Genomic DNA, 5,857 nt, shown 5'->3' with positions numbered 1-5,857 from the left:
ATTAACAAACTGATCAATAGATGACTGAATGGGTTAATACCTTCAAGTATCAATGGGTGGGTTGGTGGGTTGGTTGGTTTGGTGTTGGGAGGGAGGGAGGGATTGTCGAATTGATCAATAGATAATTTAATGGTTTAATTCCTTCAAGTATCAATGTTCCTTTTTGTTCTCCCACCTAGTCCCTGATATATTCCCATAATGGTAGAGGTTAACATGTGGGGGAGATTAATACACTTTGTTGTCCCACCTAGTCTCTGATATATTCCCATAATGGTAGAGGTTAACATGTGGGGAGATTAATACACTTTGTTGTCCCACCTAGTCCCTGATATATTCCCATAATGGTAGAGGTTAACATGTGGGGGAGATTAATACACTTTGTTGTCCCACCTAGTCCCTGATATATTCCCATAATGGTAGAGGTTAACATGTGGGGGAGATTAATACACTTTGTTGTCCCACCTAGTCTCTGATATATTCCCATAATGGTAGAGGTTAACATGTGGGGGAGATTAATACACTTTGTTGTCCCACCTAGTCCCTGATATATTCCCATAATGGTAGAGGTTAACATGTGGGGGAGATTAATACACTTTGTTGTCCCACCTAGTCTCTGATATATTCCCATAATGGTAGAGGTTAACATGTGGGGGAGATTAATACACTTTGTTGTCCCACCTAGTCCCTGATATATTCCCATAATGGTAGAGGTTAACATGTGGGGGAGATTAATACACTTTGTTGTCCCACCTAGTCCCGTATGTATTCCCATAATGGTAGAGGTCAACATGTGGGGGAGATTAATACACTTTGTTGTCCCACCTAGTCCCGTATGTATTCCCATAATGGTAGAGGTTAACATGTGGGGGAGATTAATACACTTTGTTGTCCCACCTAGTCCCTGATATATTCCCATAATGGTAGAGGTTAACATGTGGGGGAGATTAATACACTTTGTTGTCCCACCTAGTCTCTGATATATTCCCATAATGGTAGAGGTTAACATGTGGGGAAGATTAATACACTTTGTTGTCCCACCTAGTCCCTGATATATTCCCATAATGGTAGAGGTTAACATGTGGGGGAGATTAATACACTTTGTTGTCCCACCTAGTCCCTGATATATTCCCATAATGGTAGAGGTTAACATGTGGGGGAGATTAATACACTTTGTTATCCCACCTAGTCCCTGATATATTCCCATAATGGTAGAGGTTAACATGTGGGAGAGATTAATACACTTTGTTGTCCCACCTAGTCCCGTATGTATTCCCATAATGGTAGAGGTTAACATGTGGGGGAGATTAATACACTGTGTTGTCCCACCTAGTCCCTGATATATTCCCATAATGGTAGAGGTTAACATGTGGGGGAGATTAATACACTTTGTTGTCCCACCTAGTCTCTGATATATTCCCATAATGGTAGAGGTCAACATGTGGGGGAGATTAATACACTTTGTTGTCCCACCTAGTCCCTGATATATTCCCATAATGGTAGAGGTTAACATGTGGGGGAGATTAATACACTTTGTTGTCCCACCTAGTCTCTGATATATTCCCATAATGGTAGAGGTTAACATGTGGGGAGATTAATACACTTTGTTGTCCCACCTAGTCCCTGATATATTCCCATAATGGTAGAGGTTAACATGTGGGGAGATTAATACACTTTGTTGTCCCACCTAGTCCCTGATATATTCCCATAATGGTAGAGGTTAACATGTGGGGAGATTAATACACTTTGTTGTCCCACCTAGTCCCTGATATATTCCCATAATGGTAGAGGTTAACATGTGGGGAGATTAATACACTTTGTTGTCCCACCTAGTCTCTGATATATTCCCATAATGGTAGAGGTTAACATGTGGGGAGATTAATACACTTTGTTGTCCCACCTAGTCCCTGATATATTCCCATAATGGTAGAGGTTAACATGTGGGGGAGATTAATACACTTTGTTGTCCCACCTAGTCCCTGATATATTCCCATAATGGTAGAGGTTAACATGTGGGGGAGATTAATACACTTTGTTGTCCCACCTAGTCCCTGATATATTCCCATAATGGTAGAGGTTAACATGTGGGGGAGATTAATACACTTTGTTGTCCCACCTAGTCTCTGATATATTCCCATAATGGTAGAGGTTAACATGTGGGGAGATTAATACACTTTGTTGTCCCACCTAGTCCCTGATATATTCCCATAATGGTAGAGGTTAACATGTGGGGAGATTAATACACTTTGTTGTCCCACCTAGTCCCTGATATATTCCCATAATGGTAGAGGTTAACATGTGGGGGAGATTAATACACTTTGTTGTCCCACCTAGTCTCTGATATATTCCCATAATGGTAGAGGTTAACATGTGGGGGAGATTAATACACTTTGTTGTCCCACCTAGTCCCTGATATATTCCCATAATGGTAGAGGTTAACATGTGGGGGAGATTAATACACTTTGTTGTCCCACCTAGTCCCTGATATATTCCCATAATGGTAGAGGTTAACATGTGGGGAGATTAATACACTTTGTTGTCCCACCTAGTCCCTGATATATTCCCATAATGGTAGAGGTTAACATGTGGGGGAGATTAATACACTTTGTTGTCCCACCTAGTCTCTGATATATTCCCATAATGGTAGAGGTTAACATGTGGGGGAGATTAATACACTTTGTTGTCCCACCTAGTCCCTGATATATTCCCATAATGGTAGAGGTTAACATGTGGGGGAGATTAATACACTTTGTTGTCCCACCTAGTCCCTGATATATTCCCATAATGGTAGAGGTTAACATGTGGGGAGATTAATACACTTTGTTGTCCCACCTAGTCCCTGATATATTCCCATAATGGTAGAGGTTAACATGTGGGGGAGATTAATACACTTTGTTGTCCCACCTAGTCCCTGATATATTCCCATAATGGTAGAGGTTAACATGTGGGGGAGATTAATACACTTTGTTGTCCCACCTAGTCCCTGATATATTCCCATAATGGTAGAGGTTAACATGTGGGGGAGATTAATACACTTTAATCAGGAGTCCGGATCAAATAAGCAGGACATGCAGGAATCCTTTAACTGGGATTTCTAGAAACCTTATGAATTATATTCTATTCTACTCTATTCTATTCTACTCTATTCTTTTCCATTCCATTCCATTCTCTTCAATTCCCAGCAGGGAGGGAACTGCCTGGAGTTCGGAGACAACAAACTGACTGAGGGAGGATGTGGAGAAAGAGGGGGAAAGAAGTGCCCTTGCCCCTGCCAACATGGGAAGGAGACCCTAGAGACAACAGATCCGGGGAAACTGAGCCGCCAGCTGAGTCCTCAGAGCATCAACACGGTGGTGGCCTTCTCCGTCCTGTCCCCGGAGATTAAACAGGCCATCGAGAGCGTCAAGTACATCGCCGAGAACATGAGGAGCCGAAACAAGGCCAAAGAGGTGAGTGGCAAGCTAGTGTTAGCCTGCAATGGAGAAATACATTAGGTTTAGCTTAATTAACACCAACTAGCTTTACCTTCAACAAGGCCAAAGAGGTGAGTGGGTGGGCCTGCAAGTTAGCTTTGTTGGAGTCCAATGGAGAAATACATTAGGTTTAGCTTAATTAACACCAACTAGCTTTACCTTCAACAAGGCCAAAGAGGTGAGTGGATGGGCCTGCAAGTTAGCTTTGTTGGAGTCCAATGGAGAAATACATTAGGTTTAGCTTAATTAACACCAACTAGCTTTACCTTCAACAAGGCCAAAGAGGTGAGTGGATGGGCCTGCAAGTTAGCTTTGTTGGAGTCCAATGGAGAAATACATTAGGTTTAGCTTAATTAACACCAACTAGCTTTACCTTCAACAAGGCCAAAGAGGTGAGTGGATGGGCCTGCAAGTTAGCTTTGTTGGAGTCCAATGGAGAAATACATTAGGTTTAGCTTAATTAACACCAACTAGCTTTACCTTCAACAAGGCCAAAGAGGTGAGTGGGTGGGCCTGCAAGTTAGCTTTGTTGGAGTCCAATGGAGAAATACAGTAGGTTTAGCTTTGGGTAAACACCAACTAACTTTAGCTTTATCAGGCCAAAGAGGTGAGCGACATTTTGTCTGTCATTGAGCACATGCGTTTATTCAGAGAACTCTTACAATACAGCTAAAAACCAAGGCCAAATAGGTTGTAGGGTGGACTAGAATTGGTGTATATGTTAGCTTTGTTAGCGCACAATGGGGAAATAGGTTCAGCTTTGACTAAAAACAAATCGCTTTTGCTTCAAAAATGCCAAAGAGGTGAGTGGGTGGGCTAGCATCAGCTGCTACCATCAGCTTTATTAGAGTACAATGGAGAAATAGGTTTAACTTCAGCTAACAACAAATATCTTCCACTAACGACAAGGTCAACGATGTGACTGGGTGGGGGCAAGCATTAGCGTACAGTATATGTTCGCTTCTTTAGCGTACAATATAGAAATAGATTTAATTTAGGCAAACAACAAATAGCTTTAGCTTCGGCTAACAATAAAAAGCTTTAGCTTTAACCAAGGCCAAGAAGGTGTGTACAGTTAGCCCATACAAAGCTCTGTTAGCGTACATTGAAGGAATCGTTTTCTCTCGCACTGGGTCTTCATAAGAAAGATCATGTTTGCTACTCTGCTTTTCGGGATGCTCACACATTGTTTGTTGATACTCCCTTGTTTATAATATCAACCAAGTGGAGCATTGTTGGATGGAACACTGGTTCATATCTCTAATGAGTTTAAAAAGTTCTCTCTCTGGACAATACAAGAGAAAATAGTTACAAGACTTTGGTGAAAAATCCCGTGTTCTTTGTGTTGTCTTCTGAGGTTGAACTTTCCCCTTGGGGGGAAAGCTGTCTTTGATATGTAAAGTACTTCTCTTCTCTATCAGCTTTGTCAGGCTGCCTGTCTGATTGTGTGTGTGTGTGTGTGTGTGTGTGTGTGTGTGTGTGTGTGTGTGTGTGTGTGTGTGTGTGTGTGTGTGTGTGTGTGTGTGTGTGTGTGTGTGTGTGTGTGTGTGTGTGTGTGTGTGTGTGTGTGTGTGTGTGTGTGTGTGTGTGTGTGTTTGATTCTAACACTGATGAATACCATTACCATACTAATGTTATATCTGTCAGTTATAGTAGGGGGATGATTCCACAAGTAGTAAACTCAGTTTTACCTTTCTTTCTTCTCATCCTCACTTTTTACCCACAACCCTCCTCCTCCTTCCTTCATGGTCCAAAATCATGTCATTTTCATCGCTGCCTCTCCATCCATCCCTCTCTCCCTCCCTGCATCCCTCCATCCATCCCTCTCTCTTACCCTCTTTCCCTCCCTTCATCCCTCCATCCATCGCTCCATCCATCCCTCTCTCTTACCCTCTCTCCCTCCCTTCATCCCTCCATCCATCCCTCTCTCTCTCCCTCTCTCCCTCCCTTCATCCCTCCATCCATCCATCCATCCATCCATCCCTCTCCCTCTCTCCCTCCCTGCATCCCTCCATCCATCCCTCTCTCTCTCCCTTCATCCCTCCATCCATCCCTCTCTCTTACCCTCTCTCCCTCCCTGCATCCCTCCATCCATCCCTCTCTCTTACCCTCTCTCCCTCCCTTCATCCCTCCATCCATCCCTCTCTCTTACCCTCTCTCCCTCCATGCATCCCTCCATCCATCCCTCTCTCCCTCCCTGCATCCCTCCATCCATCCCTCTCTCTTACCCTCTCTCCCTCCCTTCATCCCTCCATCCATCCCTCTCTCTCTCCCTCTCTCCCTCCCTTCATCCCTCCATCCATCCCTCTCTTTTACCCTCTCTCCCTCCCTGCATCCCTCCATCCATCCCTCTCTCTTACCCTCTCTCCCTCCCTTCATCCCTCCAT

General features: G+C 43.5%; 1 pseudogene; it reads left to right on the top strand.

The window, feature by feature from the left end:
- LOC124027493 overlaps positions 1-3,446 on the top strand; it is a 34,262-nt pseudogene extending 30,816 nt beyond the window's left edge.
- Positions 3,447-5,857: the final 2,411 nt, after the last annotated feature.

This window comes from Oncorhynchus gorbuscha, unplaced genomic scaffold (genome assembly GCF_021184085.1).
Source record: "Oncorhynchus gorbuscha isolate QuinsamMale2020 ecotype Even-year unplaced genomic scaffold, OgorEven_v1.0 Un_scaffold_3297, whole genome shotgun sequence".
NCBI lineage: Eukaryota > Metazoa > Chordata > Actinopteri > Salmoniformes > Salmonidae > Oncorhynchus > Oncorhynchus gorbuscha.
The sequence above is the reverse complement of the archived record's forward strand: the minus strand, read 5'-3'. Positions and strand labels throughout refer to the sequence as shown.